Source organism: Mus pahari, chromosome 23, assembly GCF_900095145.1.
Source record: "Mus pahari chromosome 23, PAHARI_EIJ_v1.1, whole genome shotgun sequence".
Lineage (NCBI taxonomy): Eukaryota > Metazoa > Chordata > Mammalia > Rodentia > Muridae > Mus > Mus pahari.
The window spans coordinates 25,873,445-25,892,444 of NC_034612.1; the positions used below are offsets into that span (position 1 = coordinate 25,873,445).

General features: G+C 47.0%; 1 protein-coding gene across 1 annotated transcript in view; it reads left to right on the top strand.

The window, feature by feature from the left end:
• Positions 1–19,000, top strand: part of LOC110339103 (NADPH--cytochrome P450 reductase) — a 44,150-nt gene that overhangs the window by 1,086 nt on the left and 24,064 nt on the right. The window lies entirely within an intron of this gene.

Genomic DNA, 19,000 nt, shown 5'->3' on the forward strand with positions numbered 1-19,000 from the left:
GAGAGAGAGAGAGAGAGAGAGAGAGAGAGAGAGAGAGAGAGAGAGAGACACAAGGCTTTGTTATGAAGCCTAGGCTGGCCAGCACCTTTGTAGTTTTGTAGCTCTTGAGCGGATTGATTCTCCACTCTCAGCCTCCTGAGTACAGAAATGACAGGTGTGTGCCACACCTGGCCTGACTAGGGTTTTGACATTTTTGAGGACAAGAGATAATCCTGGAGCTATTCCAGTACTTAGGAGGTTGAAGCAGGAGGACTGCTTGAGTTCAAGGTCAGCAAGTTCCAAGTCAGCCAGGACTGCATATTGAGACTCTCAGTAAAACTGAAGAGAGGAAAGAGGTGGGCATCCTGGTTAGTGGTATTGAGAACTGCGCTGGTCTTTGTAAGCCAAGTGGTTATCTAACCTCAGGGATTTGTTCTTAACTACACAGGGCTGTTCCTGGAGCTATTTGTAGCTTTGGTTCATGAACCACACATAAACTCTACCCTCATAGATCTTCTGTTGGTCTTTGACTTGGCTGCTAGTGGGAAAATGGCTCAGAAAGCCCTAATACCAAAACCAGTGAACACAGAATGGCCCACCTTGGTTTGATTGTTTTTCTAGTGGCTCCTTTAAAGAGATTTCACTTTCTCTGGAGAGTGAGTGGCTCTTAACTTTTATACCCTCTGATACTAGAATTGGTTTCATTGAGCACATTGCTCAATCATTATCAGAAAGTGGCCAGAAAACAGGCCCACATTGGAGAGGATGGAATATTATCTTATTCCCCTCACATCTGGCATTTAGAAGGAGGTAGCTGTAGACTGCAGAAGATTCCAAGATGGACGTTGGTACCTGGAAATCGCAGGCTTGATGGCAGCCAGGATACCTCAAGTGAAGACATCCTGGCAATAGGAGTTTATAAATAAACATCCACAGGTGATGTCTGTGGCCTGATACACCTGAAATTATAGGCCCATTCGCTCTGGGTGGAGGGTTTCTTAACTCCTTGCAAATCAGGATCCGCATTCGTGAGGAGAGTCTCTATGTACTTAGCAGCTAGACTGTTTGAAAAGAACTTCCTGCCAAGAACAAAACATTTACTTACTAAATCCACGGGACATTTCAACATTGCAGTATTAAATCTAGTTGTTCTGAGACAGAGTCTCAGGTGTCCCAGTCCCCCTGCCCCTGCCTCCTAAGTGCTAGGACTAGAGCCACCCGCATATAGAATCTAGATCTAAGGGATGTCCCCTCCTCGTGAGAGCTTACCCAGTTGTCATTCTCTTCGTCATTCTCGAGGCCCGGCATGTAAGCACTTGACACACCAGGCCAGGCCTGTGGGCCTCAGCTCAGTGAGATGTAGCTTTCCCTAGTTTATTTCTTCTTTATTGATTTTCCTACTGGTATCTATTGTTATTGAGCATATTCCTTCACACGCACACCTATGTGGCTCTGTTCTTTCTTTTTCCGGTTTACCTTGTGCTAGACACTTTACCAACCCACTCAAGAGCTCCTCTCAAAAGAAGAGAAACAAAGGGTACAGTGTCACAAAGCACAGCAGAGTACACACCATCTTGTATGTCTACTACATATTGTATAATGTTTGTTTCTTTGTAAAAGAAATAGATAATTTGTATCTTAGAGACAGAAAATACCTTTTCACTGAGTTTTTTTGTTTGTTTTCTTGTTTTGTTTTTAACCCCTTGTTGTTTGTTCTGTGACAAGGTCTTGCTAAGGAACCCTGGCTGGCCCCAAACTTGTAGCAATCCTCCTGCCTCAGCCTCCCATGTGTTGTGTTTGCAGGGGCAGGCACCAGCTTCCTGATGCTAGATTCCCCATTCACATTTCTTTGGCATGGGCTGCCGGGCAGAACTTGCCTTTCCGTACACTTCTGTTGTTTGGCACCTGACAGAAATCTGGATTGGAGGCAGCTGGAGTGGAAGCACTGGGTCAAAGTAGCAAACAGTAGGTACAGGGCGGGCTCTGATGTCTTCATCAGTGAGGCTGGAGGAAGAAACCCTGGCCCATCCATCTCCTGGATGACCTCAGATGCTCACTTACTTTTTAGTTTAATTAAGGTTTTGTTTGTTTGTTTGTTTGTTTTGTTGTTGTTGGTGGTGGGTTTTGTTTTTGTTTTTTGTCATTTGTTTTTTTCCTCATGCAGCTCAAAGTGACCATGAACTCAGCTCACTATGTAGCTGCAGATGTCCTGCCTCCATCTCCCACAGGTTAGGGCTTTTTTTTTTTTTTTCTTTTTTCTTTCTTTCCTTTCCTCTTTCTTTTTCTCTTCTCTTCTCTTCTCTTCTCTTCTCTTCTCTTCTCTTCTCTTCTCTTCTCTTCTCCTCTCTTTTAACTAAGGTCTTGCCTCTAAGTAGCAGCCCTCCAGCCCCAGTCATCTTAAGAGTGATAGAACAGGGTTGGTGAGATGGCTCAGCGGTTAAGAGCTCCGACTGCTCTTCCAAAGGTCCTGAGTTCAAATCCCAGCAACCACATGATGGCTCACAACCATCCGTAATGAAATCTGACTCCCTCTTCTGGAGTGTCTGAAGACAGCTACAGTGTACTTACATATAATAAATAAATAAATATTTTTTTTTTTAAAAAAAAAAAAGAGTGATAGAACAACAATATCAACCAACCAAGCTCCCAGGGACTAAGCCACCAACTACGGAGTACACATGGCTCCAGTTGCATATGTAGCAGAGGATGGCCTTGCCATGCATCAGTGGGAGGAGAGGTCCTTGGTCCTGTGAAGGCTCGATAGATGCCCCAGTGTAGGGGAATGGAGGGCAGGGAGGTGGGAGTGGGTGGGTGGGTGGAGGAACACCCTCACAGAAGTGGGGGGAGGGGAGGGGAGGTAAGATGGGGGGTTTCTCAGAGGGGGGAAACTGGGTAAGGGGATAACACTTGAAATGTAAATAAGTAAAAAAAAAAAAAATTAAAAAAGAAAAAAAGAGTGATGGGCTTCCAAATGTTTACCGCCATGCCCAGGTAGAAGGTTGCTGTTGATTCTTGCTGTTCTTGGCAGGCTTAGGTCCCTGTGGAATGACACTTCAGAGGCCCTCAGGGTGGGTGGGTCTGTGTGGGTTTGGGTTCAACCTCTTGAGAACCTTGCTGGGGAGGGAAGCAAACAGAAAACTAAATATATGTGTGTGTGTGTGTGTGTGTGTGTGTATATATATATATATATATATATATATATATATATGAGATGGAGTAAGCCAAGTTTCTCCCTGAGGTGATAGGTGTGAGGTACTGTGTGGTGCTGAGTGTTGGGTAGCCACCTGGAACGTGCAAGAGGCGCTGTCTTGGGAGGCAGGGAACTGTGCCAGGCTCTTGGTAGCTGGTGCCCTTTGAATCTTGATGAGTCAGTAGGGATCCTAAACCCATCAAGGAATCCTGGTGCACACCACCTCTGGGACACCTAAGATATGGGTGGAGGGAGGCCAGGGTTTCATGGTGGGCCCTACCTGAACAGGTTTTCTGAGTGTGTGTGTGTGTGTGTGTGCACGCGCGCATGTGTGTACACACACAGCTAGAGTCAGCCTTGGGTGGCATTACTCTTTTTTTTCCAAGACAGTTTCTCATTGACCCGAAGCTGTCCAATTTGGCTGCAGTGGCCAATCTGCAAACCCAGGAATCCCCCTGCCTCAGCCTCTGTAGCACTGGGATTTTTCACGTGCATGCTGATAGTCTAGCTTTTTTTTTTTTTTTTTTAATGCTAAGTTTTGGAAATTGACACACTTTATCAACCAAGTTTCTCCTTAACCCCTGTTTCTTTGATTAAATTTTTAAAAATTACACTTATTTATGGGGTGGGCGCCTACACCATGGTACATATGTGGAAGTCAGAGGATAACTTGGAGAGTCAGTCTCCTGCTACCTTGTGGGACCCAGGGATCAAACTCAGGCCGTCAATTATGGTGGCAAGTGCCTTTACCCATTGAGCCTTCTCACTTCCATCTTAGATGTTTTTGTTACAGAGTCTTATGCGCTGTAATCCAGGATCACTTTGAACTCAACACTCCTCTGACTTTAGTCTATCAAATGCAAGGAGGCCCGAGGACAGCATTAGTTCTAGAGCTAGGATTCAGGTGGTCGTGAGCTTCCTGCCATGGGTTCTGGGAGCCAAGCTTGGGCCTCTAGAAGAACAGCAAGTTCCCTTCATTGTTGAGCCTTCTCTACAGTCCTCATCATCTCTGCCTTTTTTTTTTTTTTTTAACTTTTTCCAATTTTTTATTAGGTATTTTCTTCATTTACATTTCAAGTGCTATCCCGAATGCCGAATGTCCCCTATACCCTCCCCCCCATCCCTGCCTTTTTAGATTTAAGTTTCATTCATTCCGAACATAAAAAAATACAAAAATTATGCATATTACTAGATGACCTTATTTTTCTATTATAATAATTATAATAATATATTACTGACAGCAACCTCCTTTATTCACTAAGCCATCTCACTTGCCCACTTATTTCAGTTTTTTTTTTAATAAAGATTTATTTATTTTATGTATATGTGTACACTGTCGCTGTTACAAGGTGGTTGCTAGGAATTGAACTCAGGACCTCTGGAAGAGCAGTCAGTGCTCTTAACCGCTGAGCCATCTCTCCAGCCCACTTATTTCAGTTTTAAGGTACGTCTTAGGTGGAGCTCAGTCTTTAGATTGGCATTCTGGGGGCTGAGACCTTCCGATCTCCGTCTAACATAGAGGAGAGACTTCTCTGTGCTTTTCAGAAGCTCAGCATTTTCTGCCTGGGGATATAGCTCACTCACTTGGTAGACTGCTTACCTACCTCGCAGGAAGCTCGGGGTCCCACCCCAGTACTGCATAAAGTAGGCGTGGTGGCATGTCTGTACTTCACGACTCAGGAGGTGGAGGAAGACAGATCAGGGGTTCAAGACTATCCTGGGAAACGTAGTAAGTTGGAAGCTAGCCTGGGCTAAGTAAGAGCCTGTCTCATAAAAGGAGTGAGGGAGGGAGGCAAGGAAGGAAGGAAAAAGAAGAAAGGAAGGCTTTTAAGTATAAAGGATAATTAGATATTACTCCAGTCTCTGGTGCCTTAGCAATGATCTGCTCTGAGAGTGGACAGGTGATAGCCTGTGGTAGAGCAATAATCCGGAAAATTGGCTCTTGTTTGCCTGATTGTATAACAGGAAGAATAATAGACAAGGTGTGCCTTCCAAGGGGGAACGTACGTCATTTTCTTGTGAGTGAAAGTCACAGGTGGTATTGAGCCATTTGGCTTTATGTACCCTGGTCGCCAGTGTCTGTAGCCCTCACCTGCCTAACCCCTTCTCAGAGTCCAGTCTCCACATCATCTCTCCTGGGACAGTTCATGTTCCTAACAACAGGAACTTGTATGGCTTTGATCTTCACAGTGTGTGTTGTGTACTAGGTCTGTATGAAGGTTCACTGGACCGGGTAGATACATAGAAACTCCTGGTAACCTTCCCGGCACACAGATGCAATGGTTGAGGGTCACCCAGGGTCGATTTTCAACACAGCAAACAGGCGAAGGCCCCGGGATACACAGATCACATTAGCCAATTGTGCCAGGCTCCTCTGGGGTGGGGCTGAGGGAAGTACGCATTCTAAGCATCACAGAGGTTTCTGACCTGGGTTTGTGGTCTGGTGAATCAGGTGGTGTGTTGGCTTTGTTTAAGGGTTCAATGACTGTTTATAAAGCCACAAACTCACTTAGGTCAGTGGGGGTTCCCTTATATAATGTGATCTGAAGCCTGGCATGTGGCTAAATAGAAGGCAGTGCCTGTTACGGGTTTGCTCACTGGCATTTCACTTCCCTCCCTTCCTTCCTTCCTTTCTTCATTGAGAGAGAGAGAGAGAGAGAGAGAGAGAGAGAGAGAGAGAGAGGGAGTGAGAGAGGGAGTGAGAGAGGGAGTTTTTTCATCTGCCATGGCATGTGTGTGGACGTCAAAGGACAACTTTGTGAAGTTGGTTCTCCATTATGTAGGTCCTGGGGATGACTCAGGTCTTCAGACTTGGCAGCAAGCATCTTTTCTCACTGGTCTATAAAGAATATTTTTGGAGACTGATGCTATACCTCAGTACTGGAGCACTTGCCTACTGTGTGGAAGGGCCTGGGGTTCCATCCCCAGAACCATAAAGACAAAGTTATGCAATATGATCTTCAACAACCACAAACTGCCACCAACATGATGTATTCCTGATAGTGACCCTGACATTTTTCTGTTTCTGTTCCTCAGAGCTCTCGAGGAAAAATGCTACCTTCCCTTTTCCATTTTATTCTGGGTCTGCAGCTGCTATTAAATCTTTGACTGGTTTTAGTCTTCAAAGTTGTTTCTATAATTGCATGATCTGACAGTAGCTGTTGTGCCGGTCCCCAAGTGGACCTTTAAAAAAATTTTTTTAAGTATTTTTATTTGTTATTTGTGTGTGTGTGTGTGTGTGTGTGTGTGTGTGCTTATGATGGTGTGTGCATGTGTGTGAGTGTGTATGTGTTTATGATGGTGTATATGTGTGAATGTGGGTGTTTATGATGGTGTGTGTATGTATGTGTATGTGTGTTTATGATGGTGTATGTGTGTGTGAGAGTGTGTGTGTTTATGATGGGGTGTGTGTGTGTGTGTGTGAGTGTGTGCTATAGCCCAGGTATGGAGGTGTGAGGACAGCTTTGTGGAGTCTGGTCTCTCCTGCCACCTTCCATGGATCCCAGGTATCGAGCTCACATTGTTGGGCTCCCACAAGCAAGTGCCGTCACTCACTGAGCTGCCCAGATGCCCACTTTTCTTTCTCTGAGACAGGATCTTGCCTCGTTCTAGGCTGGCCAGGAATTCCTAATTCTCTGCTTCTCCCCCACCCACTCCCCAAGATCTGTCCATGGTACTATTGCTAGATTGACACCCCCCCCCACCACCATAGATTTAAAGATTTCTTTTTATTCTTATTTGTATCAGTGTTTTACCTACATGCATGTATGTGTACCATAATGTGTGCCTGGTTCTGGTGGAGCCAGAAGAGGGTGTCGGATCCCTTGGAACAGGATTTACAGATTGTTGTAAGCTAGCACATCAGTGCTGAGAATTAAATTAACCCTGCCCTCAGCAGAAGCAGCGCAGGCTCTTAGCTGCTGAGCCATCTCTCCAGCCCCTGCTGGATTGATCTTGAAGACTTGGGTTTTTTTTTTTTTTTTTTTTTTTTAAGGCTCAGGCTAGTCTTAACCTTGTTCTGTAGCTGTCCTTGAACTCCTGATCCTCCTGGCTCCGCCTAGCGTGCGCTGGGCTTACAGGTGTGCACCAACACGCCTCACTTGAACACTGCTTTTTCTTCTCCTTGACTGCTCTGCGGAAGCCGTTTTGTGTAGCCAGGGACAGAAGCAGGTGATCTCTGTGAGTTCGAGGCCAGCCTGGTCTACAAATCGAGTTCCAGGACAGCCTGGGCTGTTACACAGAGAAACCCTGTCTCCATAACAATAACAAAAAAAGAATTTTTGTGTTTGTGTTTGCTGGGAGCTGCTGGGTTGGGTGTGAAAGCAGGAATTCATGTGTGGCGGTGCAGTCTCCACTTTTGAGCTATACCCCCAGCCTTGCTCAAGAGTTTGAAAGTATCCTTATCTCTTGAGTATATATTTTTCTTTTTTGTTTATGTTCTATAAAGTAGCCAGCAACAAAAGTAGCCTCACCAGCCAGGCATGCGGCTCATATCTGTAATCCTAGTCCTTGGCTGAGGTAGGAGGACTCGAGGCTGAGGCTAGCCTGGGCTCCATAGCGTGCCAGTGTCTCAGAAAATGAAATGAAGTACTTGCTACCCCTGTGGCAATATAGTTGCAATGGAAGGTGAGTTGAGTTATTTCTGTGAGGAGAAGCCAGTGCCTGGAAGAGTGCCAGTGATAAGCACTCCACTGATATAACCACACGGCTAGATGAGTGAGTGAATGAACCTTGCATTGCGTCATCCTCCCATGAGTATTGCTCATCTTCGTCCTGTGTCTCAGCTGAGCCCAGATATCCAGTTAAGTCAGTTTTTATGAAGATTGTCATTCTGAGGTACGGTACTTATGGATTTTTATTTTTATTTTTTTGGTTTTTGTTTTTCAAGACCGGGTTTCTCTGTATAGCCCTGGCTGTCCTGGAACTTATTCGGTAGACCAGACTGGCTTCAAACTTAGGGATTTGCCTGGCTCTGCCTCTGCCTCCCAAGTGCTGGGATTAAAGTCATGCACCAGCACCGCCCAGTTATTTTTACTTTTTTGTATTAAAAATTGTGTGTGTGTGTGTGTGTGTGTGTGTGTTATGGTGTGTCTGTGTGTCTCTATGTGTGTGTGTGCTGTGGTGTGTCTGTGTGTGTGTGGTGTGGTGTGTGGTGTGTCTGTGGTGTGGTGTGTCTGTGGGTATGTGGTGTGTAGTGTGTGGTGTGTGTGTGTGTGTATGTGCGCATGCATGTGAAGGCATCAGATCCCCTGCAGCTGGAGTTACCAGTGTTTATGAGCTACAGGATATAGACGCTGGGAACTTAACTTAAGTCCTCTGCAGAGAAGCAAGTTCTCTTAACCACTGAGCCACCTCTCTGACCCCATAGTTCCTTTCCTCAGACCATTTTATAACAATTAGAAAGTAACAAATATACAGAAGGCCCATGCTCTCCTGTACCTCAACTGGTCTATCCAATCCCACATACTCTTTCTAGCAAAAGCCAGAGTTTAGCAGGACCCGGGGCAAGTGGTTGTACCAGACTGGAATTAAGAGAAATGGCTGGGCTGGAGGGATAGCTCAGTGGTTAAGAGTGTTGGCTGCTCACAGGTTCAACTCCCAGCACCTGCATGGTGCCTCACACCTGCCTATAACTCCGGTTCCAGAGGATCTGACACCCTCACATAGACATACATACATGAAGGCAAAACACCCATGACCCATGAATATGTATGTATGTATGTATGTATGTATGTACGTATGTATGTATATCATGGACTAAAGTCACTGAGCTGAACCATTCACCCAGGGCAGGAAGGCAGGCCAGGTTCCTTGTGGGAGGGACTAAGTAGCGAACGCCTTCACATGAGACTGGTCCCCTCCAACTCGGGCAAAGCATCTCTTCCCACTCACTGCCCTAGATTCCTGAGCCGTAACCCTGCTTGCCACAGGGCACCATTCAGGCTCTGCCCTTTCTCCCATGCTGAGTTCTACCCTTACAGAGTTTCTACTGATCCTGAAGCCCCATGCCTACATAGGTCTAGGTAGAGTTCCCCGTGGGTGCCAATCCTCCATTCTTTAAAAGAAGTAAAAGACCGACTCTATTTCTAACTGTGAGAGGTGGGGGAGGATGAATGTGTGAGCACACTGTCCACGGAGAGCAACCGCTCCCCTGGAGCCGGGCTTACAGGAAGTTGAGCTGCAGGATGTGGGTCCTTAGAACTGAGCCTGGGTCCTCTAGAAGAGCAGCAAGTGCTCTTCAACTGCCTGCCCGCCATCCAGCTCCTCACCCCTATGGACTGTTCTGCCTACTATCTGGCCCCAGCTAGTCTCACTCACATAAGCATAATTACCCCCCCCCCCCCCCGCATCTCAGAGACAGCCAGAGCTTGAGGCTGTGGCCAGCTTCCTTTGCCAATCAGTGATCCTCACATAAAGGAAGGACCAGGGAAAGAAAGTTCGCCCTGGTGAGAGACCTTCTTACCTTGTAGCTTCAGTAATGGCAGTAGTGGCAGCTCCTCCGCACTGACTACTAGGCAGCACTGCTGCTGAGTTTCGTGTTCAATCACAACACACACACACACACACACACACACACACACACACACACACACACCCTTCCCACCTTCTTTTCTTTTTTGGTTTTTTCAAGACAGGGTTTCTCTGTGTAGCCCAGGCTGTCCTGGAACTCACTCTGTAGAACAGGCTGTCCTCGAACTCAGAGATCCAACTGCCTCTGCCTGGGATTAAAGGTGTGCGCCACCACCCCAGGCTCATTTTTCTTCTGCCTCCTCCTCTTCCTCCTCCCCCTCCCCTCCCTCTTCCTCTCCCTTCTCCTCTTCCCCTTCCCCCTCCTCCTCCTCCCCCTTCTTTTTTTAAATTTACTTATTATTTTTTTATTATTTTTTTGTTGTTGTTCTTTCGAGACAGGGTTTCTCTGTGTAGCCCTGGCTGTCCTGGAACTCACTTTGTAGACCAGGCTGGCCTCAAACTCAGAAATGCGCCTGCCTCTACCTCCCAAGTGCTGGGATTAAAGGCGTGCACCACCACCGCCTGGCAAATTTACTTATTCTTGTGAGGGTAGGGTGCATGATGGAGGTCAGGATAACTGGCAGGAGTCAGCACATGGGTCCCAGGGATGAAGCTCATGTCGTCAGACTTGGCAGCAAGCACCTTTATCTAGTAAGCCATCTCGCTGGCCCCTGATGGGCAATCTTATAAATGGTTTAGTAACTGTAGATGGTTTGATAGACATCACAAGAAAGTCTTCCATCCTGTGGTTGGAGGATGGTCCACTTATTACTGATATGTTGGACATCACCTTGAGCTGATGCTTACAGAGATAGGGTCTCCAGTAACCCAGGCTGGCCTTGAGCTCTCCCCTGATCTTTCTGCTTCCACCCTGGCAGAGCTGAAGTGACAGGCACACGCCCCCCCCCCAACACCCCCTCAGCATCCCCAGTGATGTAGCTTTAATGCTTAGTTATGCTCTGATGTTAACGTGAAACGCAGACAGACGCTGGGGTGGGGTGGGCCTCAGAACAGCATGGTCAGAGACCTCAGTGCAGTGACAGTCTTTGGCCTGACACCCTGATGAAAAGTCTGGATTCTGGTTTTGGTAAGTCTCACGAATTCTGACTTGTAGAAGAGATGGCTAGAAGCCATTTTGGGGTAGAAGAGAGCCTCCAGGGGCCCTGTTTCTCTCCTAGTCTCAGGAGAAGCGCAGCTGTTGTTGGTGACATAGTCTGAAGGATCCTCAGCCCTGTAACCCCTAGCACCATCATGAGCCAGCCACCCAGTCACCTTGTCTTCCACAGCCAATGACAGCTAGGATGGCAGCAGAAGTATCAGAGTCCCACAGGGTCCTTGTATCTCACCCTGGAAGTTGCCGGCTAGGAGACCATGGGTAATTTGCTTGGCTAAATGTTGGTCTGCAAAATGAACAACAATATTTCTCTAAACAGTGTTGTCATACAAGAGAAAGGACTTGTATAGTGGTGTATTTAGTATGGCAGTTGATGTAGGTGTACATGGACATTGGTGTAGTGAGCTGGCAGTGACACAGTGCATTTTTGCTCTTGGTGGGTCTTCTGCAGTTCTGACTGCCGTTTGTCTGTTTATCTGCAGTACTAGGGTTTGAACCTAGGGACTCCGGCATGCCAGGCAAGCACTATACCTTTGAGCCACTTCTCCAGCTCCTCACTGGGTGACTCCAGGCAAGTGCTCTACCACTGAGTTCACTCTCAGCCTCTTGCTTTTTTTGTTTTGAAACTGGGTGTTAGTAAGTGGTCCAGGCTAAACTTGAACTGCGTAAAGCTGTTTAAGTCTTGAACTCTCAGCCATCCTGAATCTGCCTCCTGAGTGCTGAGATTCGAGGCGTGTTTATCACCACACTTGCTCCTTACTTCTGCATGTGTATATGTTTGTGTGTGTGTGTGTGTGTGCATGCTCAAGTGTGCATGTGTGTTTGTATATATGTGTACATGAATGTTTGTGCACAAGTATTGTGTGTGTGAGTGAGAGTGTACATGTGAATGAATATGTATGTGCACATGTAAGGTCAGAGGAAGCCTTAGTAACTGTCCCTCAGGAGCTGTCTTTCCTGTATCTCATGTAGTATTTGCTTGCATATTTGTCTGTATATCACTGTGTGCAGTGCCTGTTGGATTAGAGCCCTGGACCCGGAGATCTAGGAATGGAACCTGAGTCGTCTTCAAGGGCAGCAGGTTCCCTTAACCACCTCGCCATATCTCTGGCTTCCCATCTTGCTTTTTTTGGCACATGGTCTCTCATTGACCTGGCACTTACCATTTGCGTTAGACTGGCTGACCAATGAGCTTCAGGCATCCTCCAGCCTGTAACGCCTTCTCCAAGTGAGCCGATGACCTCTTTTGGCTTTGAACACCTGAAATCATCACGTGCACGTAAGCACATACACATACACACAATTGAACATGAAATACATATTTTTAGAAATAACTCCTTTCCAGTGGGATGTGCAAGCCGAACCCTCGTGACATGGGTCCTGGGGATGAGATGCGGGTCTCCAGGCTTTCAGTGTAAGCAGTCTACTGACCGAGTCATTTCCTCAGCCTGACTCTTTAATCCTAGTCAGTCTTACCCTTACAGCAATTGCAAACTATCACAGCCTTTCTTTCTATTCTCACCAAGCTTTCCCGGTGCTCATGTCTTACATAACCGCACTAAAATGATCAAGAGCCGGAAGTAGCATTGGTACAGAGCGATTCATTAAGTCAGACACACTGGCAGACTTCCTTTGTGAGGGGCCAGATAGTACATTCTGGAAGCTTGTGAGCTGTAAGATCTGACAGCTGAGCAACTGCTGTTTTATTTAACAAAAAGGCAGCCATAGGTGGTGTGTGAGTGAGTGGGCACGGCTGTGCTCACAAGAGGAGACTTTGAGAAAGTTGGCTTTGAATGCAGACCAGACCTTGCAGATGCTAGAAGGAATTGTTGGAATGGTGCCCCCTTCAGCTCTAGACTGCAGCTGTGATGGCTGTCCTTAACTGTCAAGCCAGAAGACCTGGGGGATGGGCTCTGGTTATGGCTGGGGGGGAGGGGAGGGGGCGGTTATCTTGATTATGTCATCGAGCTGAGAAGATCCATCTTGACTGTGGATGAGCCTGACCCGTCATGAACTGCATAAAATGGAGAAAGCAGGTTGGAAAGATGGTTCGGCTGTGAAACCGTGTTTTTGGTTTTTTTCCAAGAAAGGGGTTTTCTGTGTAGCCCTGGTTGTCCTGGAGCTCACACTGCAGTCCAGGCTGGCCTCGAACTCAAGGACCCGCCTGCCTCTGCCCATCGAGGGCTGGGACTAAAGGTGTGCATCACCATCATCCAGCAACTTTTTTTTTTCTTTTCTTTTTTCTTTTTTCTTTCTTTTTTTGGTTCTTTGAGCCAGGGTTTCTCTGTGCAGCCCTGACTGTCCTGGAACTCACTCTGTAGACCAGGCTGGCCTCGAACTCAGAAATCCGCCTGCCTCTGCCTCCCGAGTGCTGGGATTACAGGCGTGTGCCGCCGCGCCCGGCTATTATGAGAATATTTTATGTGAGACTAGAGAATGGGTGTTTTCCTTCCACCATGTGGAACCCTGAGATTCTTAGCTCATCGGACTTGCCGGTGAGTACCTTTATCCACTGAGCCCACGTGCAGGCTGGAATCTGGAACTCTGGACCAGAGGGAGGGAGACTTGTTGAGGCTAGAATGCCACTTGGCAGAAAGAGTGGGTGCCAGGGCAAGAGGGTTCCTTCCTCCCCTGGGAGGAGCAGGTCTTTCATCCATGGAGACTTGGCGGGACGTGAGGAGTCCGTCCTGATGGAGCCCTTGGAGGCAGGCAGCGCAGGCAGGACGTGCTGTTCACTTACCTCTCCATGGCCTGGTAGAGCAGGATGCCTGCTTCTGAGCACAGCACAGGATGTTCTTGGGGCTGCTGTTTCTAAGAGTGTGTGTGTGTGTGCTCTTACACTCTTGAATGCCCAAGGAAGCCAAAAGAGGGAATCAGATCTGGAGCTGGAATTACAGGCATTTGCAAACTGCTTGACATGGGTGTTAGGAACCTAACCTGAGTCCTCTGGAAGAACAGGAAGTATATTTAACCACTGAGCCATCTCTCCAGCCCCTACACTTGGCTGTTTGATAGAGCAAAGTTGTGTTTGCCTGGAACTTGCTGAGCAGGCTAGCTGGCCAGGGAGACCCAGGGACTTGCCTGTCTTTGTTCCCCAGTGCTAGAATTACAAGTGCCTATGACCAGCATTTGAAACAGGGTTTCTCTTTGTAGCTCTGGCTGGCCTCAAACTCCCAGATATCCTCCTGTCTCCCCCAAGTCTGAGTTCTGGCATTTCAGGCATGCATCACAAGTAGGGCTTATGCAGTGAGGAGGGAACCAAGAGCTCCGGTATGCTGGGCAAGTGCTCTACTTAGCCACTCTACCACTCTAGCCCAAGGCCATCCCCTGAACTGCAGAGAAGGCTTCCCGCTAGGTCATGCTTTCACTGGTGTCTTCCTCTTTAGCAGCATTGCCTCAGCCACGTGTCAGTCAGATGGTTCTAAATTAAGCCCTATTATGTGGGGGAAAGGCCATCACCCAGGGGCAGTGTCCACTTGGCTAGGAAAGGTTCTCTAGGACACTAACGTCAAGGCCAGGCTGGGTTGGCACAGGAACTGTGGACATTGACCTGGAGAAAGCTTCTCATCAGGTCGCTGTGCACCCAGCTCTCCCATTTCCTCCGGGCCCTGGGGCTGGCCTTGGTCCATTGTCAAAGCTCAGGTCTCAGTACACAACCGTCAGTCCCTCCCCAAAACACTGCCTTTTGCTCCTTACTGAATTCTCACCGAATGCAGCCAGCCCAACAAGTTTGTGCTTCCAGTTCTGTCAGTTAAAAAAAAAAAAAAAAAAAAAATCCAATAGCCCTGACCAGCTTGAAACTTGCTGTGTAGACTAGGTTGGCCTCGAACTCAAAGCTTCCTGTTTGGTGTGCGCCACCACACCCGACCTAGATTGTAGTCTTGGAATTTGCCCATTATGTATTTCCAGCAATCAGTCACTTCCAAAGAGTCATTGTGTGGAAGTCATCGATTGGATGGTCAAGTGGATTTTCTAATGTGGGACCCAGACCCTCCTAGTGAATGACTGGAGGCCTGGCTGCTTGAGGCCTAGGTTCCTATCCTAGCAAATCCAAGGAATTTTCTGTGTGCCTAGGTCTGAGGAACTTGGCTGGAACTATGGTTTGAGCTCAGAAAATATAGGAATTGGTTTGTTTGTTTGTTGTTTTTTGTTTTTATTTTAAATGAAATGGAGGTCTCATTTCATGGTTTATTCTTGATCATCTAGAAACTATAGTAAAACAATTTGACATTACTTATAATTTATACCATGTTTGTTCAGTTTAATTGACTCTATTGCAGTATAATCCTCACAGGTAATTTTAAATTAGTCTTGTTTAAAAAAAAAATCAAGGCCAGGTATAGTAGTGCACATTTTAATCTCAACCCTGGGGAGGCAGAGGCAGGGGGAGCTCAGGGAGTTCGAGGCTAGCCTGGTCTACAGAGCAAGTTCCAGGACAGCCAGGGCTACACAGAGAAACCCTGTCTTAGAAATAAAATAAATTAAAAAAAAAATTTTTTTTAAAGGAAGAAAAGAAAATCAAGTTCACAGCAAAAACTACCTTACTGTGACATGCAGTGTTTAATAAAGTTGTTAAAGTTAGTCTTTGTTCACAGAAATTTCCTTCTAGACACACAGCACCAAATAGTTCTACCAGTGCTGGGCGCACAGTTGATAGAGTGTTTGCCAAGCATGCAGGAAACTCTGGGCTTACTACCTAGCACTACAGAATCCAGGCACCTCATACCCGTCATCTTAGCGCCCAAAAGGTGGAGGCAGGAAGATCAGAAGTTCAAGGCCAGCCTGGGCTACTTGGCTTATAGAAGAAGAAGAAGAAAAGGAGGAGGAGGAGGAGGAGGAGGAGGAAGAAGAGGAGGAGGGGGGAGGAGGAAGAGGAAGAGGAAGAAGAGGAGGAAGAGGGAAGGAAGAAGGAAGAAGGAAGGAAGGAAGGAAGGAAGGAAGGAAGGAAGGAAGGAAAGAAAGAAAGAAGAAGAAGAAGAAGAAGAAGAAGAAGAAGAAGAAGAAGAAGAAGAAGAAGAAGAAGAAGAAGAAGAAGAAGAAAAAAGAAGTCAAGTTAAACTTCATCCCTGCCATGCTTTCAAGCTGTTGCTGAGAGCGACAAACTGGCCATTCAGCTCCTGGCTCAAAAAATCCATAGAACCCAGAGCCGTGAAGTATTGAGAGCCCGTAAAGTGCAGGGCTGCCATTCATGACTGTGACCTCCTGGTTTAAAGGCTCTTAGTGCAGTGCTTGCACACAGTAAGACGGTGATGATCACAGCCTTTGAAAATTTGTCTAAGGCAGTGATTCTTGCTAATGATGCGGCCCTTTAATACAGTTCTCACGTTACAGTAACCCCCAACCATAACATTTTCATAGCTACTTCATGACTGTAGTTTTGAACTGTAATGTAAATATCCAACATGCAGAATATCTGATATGCAACCCCTGTGAATGGGTCGTTCAACACCCTTCCACACACAAGGGGTTTCAACCCACAGGTTTACCTTGCTCCAACTTCCCGCTGTATGGTTGGCTTTTAAACTATGGTATAACAACTCTTACAGAGCTCACCTCAGCTAGTATTAAGCTAGTGTTTCTTTTGTAGGTAGCTGTGGTGGTCACTTTTTGTCAACTAGACACAGACTAGAGTCACCTGGGAAGAGGGAAGGACCCTCAATTGAGGAGTACTTCTATCAGATTGCCTGTGGGCAAATCTGTGGCTTTTGTTTTTGGTTTCTCTGTGTAGCCCTGGCTGTCCCGGAACTCACTCTGTAGACCAGTCTGGCCTTGAACTCAGAAATCCGCCTGCCTCTGCCTCCCAAGTGCTGGGATTAAAGGTGTGTGCCACCACGCTCGGCTCTGGGGCTTCTTTTTGATGAATGATTGGTGTTGGTATAAGAAATCAGGCTGAGCTGTTAGGCAGTGGTGGTGACGCACGTCTTAATCCCAGTACTCAGGAGGCAAAGGCAGGCTATCTCTGAGTTTCGAGTGTCTCGAAAAACAAAAATCCGGCTGAGCAGGGCAGCAAGCAGCATTCCTCCATGATTTCTGCCTCTGCTCCTACCGGGATGCCAGGAGATGTCCATGGAGATCAGCTGAGGAGCCCTAAACCTCTGAGCTAGGGTTTTCTGCCTGGTAGGGAAACCAAACTGTCTACCAGAGCAACAAGTTGGCACCTTCCTTCCTCTAAGTCATAGCAGGTGACAGAAGAATCAAGTAAAACCCAGGGTCTTACAACACAATAGTCAGAACACCTAGGATCCACCCATGGCTGCTCCTCACTGTCATCCGAGGACCTGGGATGCGGAGGCTAGAGGATGAGAGGTCAAGGTTGTCAACAGCTGCATAGTGATTTTGAGGCCAGTCTGGGTTGCACGAGACCCTTATTTATTTTTATTTTTATTTTTATTTTTTTATATGGTGTTTTGAGACAGGATCTCTCTGTGTATCCCTGGCTGGCTGGCTTGGAGCTTGCTGTATAGGCCACACTGGCCTTGAAATCAGAGCTCTCTCTCTCTCTCTCTCTCTCTCTCTCTCTCTCTCTCTCTCTCTCTCTGTGTGTGTCTCTTCCAAGTACTGGGATTAAAGGCTGCACCACCATGTGTGACTTGAGACCTTGTTTGTTTGTTTGTTTGTTTGTTGAATCCAGGATATAATTTTTAAAAATCATATCCAAGAACCAGGAAAGGCAACTTGAATGAGAAAAGGTGACAGGCAAATGCAAACAGGAAGATACCAATAACAGAAACAAGAGCCTAACAGAGGCTGTAGAACTGATGACAGTGACAGAGGAAGCCAGCTGTATTAGGGCACGCTTGCAATTCAAGCACTCGAGGCCAGCCTCAGCTACACACTGAGTTTGAGGGTAGCCTGAGCTACATGAAACCTTCAAAAAACAAAGTGGCAAAAAGGGACGAGGGATGATAGTTGCCTAGCATGCACAAGGCCTTTGGTTCTGTTCCTTATTCCCTTCTTTGACTGTGTGAAAGTACTCTGAACGAAAACAGCTCAGGGGAGGATGGGGTTCCAGTCTCCTTACACCTCACAGCCCATCGCTGACAGAAGTTAGGGCAAGAACTCAGGCAGGAAGTTGAAGCAGAAACTGTGGAAGAACACTGCTTCCTGGCTTGATTCTCTGCTCATGCTTACTTAGCTTTATCATATACCCTAGTACTGACTGCCAAGGGAATGGTGCTGCCTACAGTGGGCTGGGTTCAGCTCTCCTACATCAATTAGCAATCAAGATTATTTCCCACAGATGTATCCACAGGCCAGTCTGATCTAAGGAAGACTCCCCTCAGATGAATTAGGCTAGGTCAGGGTGACAAAGCTAACTAGGACTAGTTTTTTCCACCCGACACTGGGGCACAGAGAGAAGGCTGAATATTACCATCCATGGGCTTGAAGATAGAACTATATAGACTCTCCAGTCTGAACTAAAGGAAAACTGGATTTATGTTGACAGCGAGAACATTGGAGGCTTGTGAGAGGATAAGTCATGAAGGGGACTGGAGAGAGGGCCCATTGGTGAAGAGTGCTTGTACCCACATCACCCTGTAACATCAGCTCCAGGGGAATCCTATACTAGCTTCTGGCCTGGCATGTATCCATTGCAGGTGTATATGCATGTAAATTTAAAAATATATAGAACTTAATCCAGAAGCAGAAAGATGTTAGGGCAGGGGGGAAAAAAGTTCAGTAAGTCATGGCTAAAACAATCCTCAAAGTGCAAAAGACATAAAACTGGCAGATTCAAAAAGCCCATCCTCCTCCCCCCCCCCAAGGAAAACCCAGAGAAATCCCTACCAATAGCACATGGGTTCAGATGCCAGCCTTTCTGGATAGCCTGGCCACAGTTAGCTCCCAGTCACCCTTGCGGGCAGGTCGCCTTAGGGAACAGTTTCCCTGAGCATCTTTGGCAGGGGAGCTGTTTGTTATGCAAGGGTAGGATTTGTTCCCTTGAAGGTTTCAGTCCTCTGAAAGCCTCCAGACCTAGGCAGAGTTTTGTGAGCCTGCACAGACCCCTCTTTCCTCTCTGAAGGTTCAAGATGGACACCAGTTCCCTTGGTCTAGGCATCTGTGAGTTGACCTGCCCCTAAGCTATTTGCTAGTGACCACGACTCGGCAGCATGTGGAGCCAGAGGAACTCTAGCCTCTTCCCGTCTCTGCTGTTTTTGCACAAGTGTCTGACTCATCCTGCTTTGGGTGCTGGTCCCTCCTCAGTT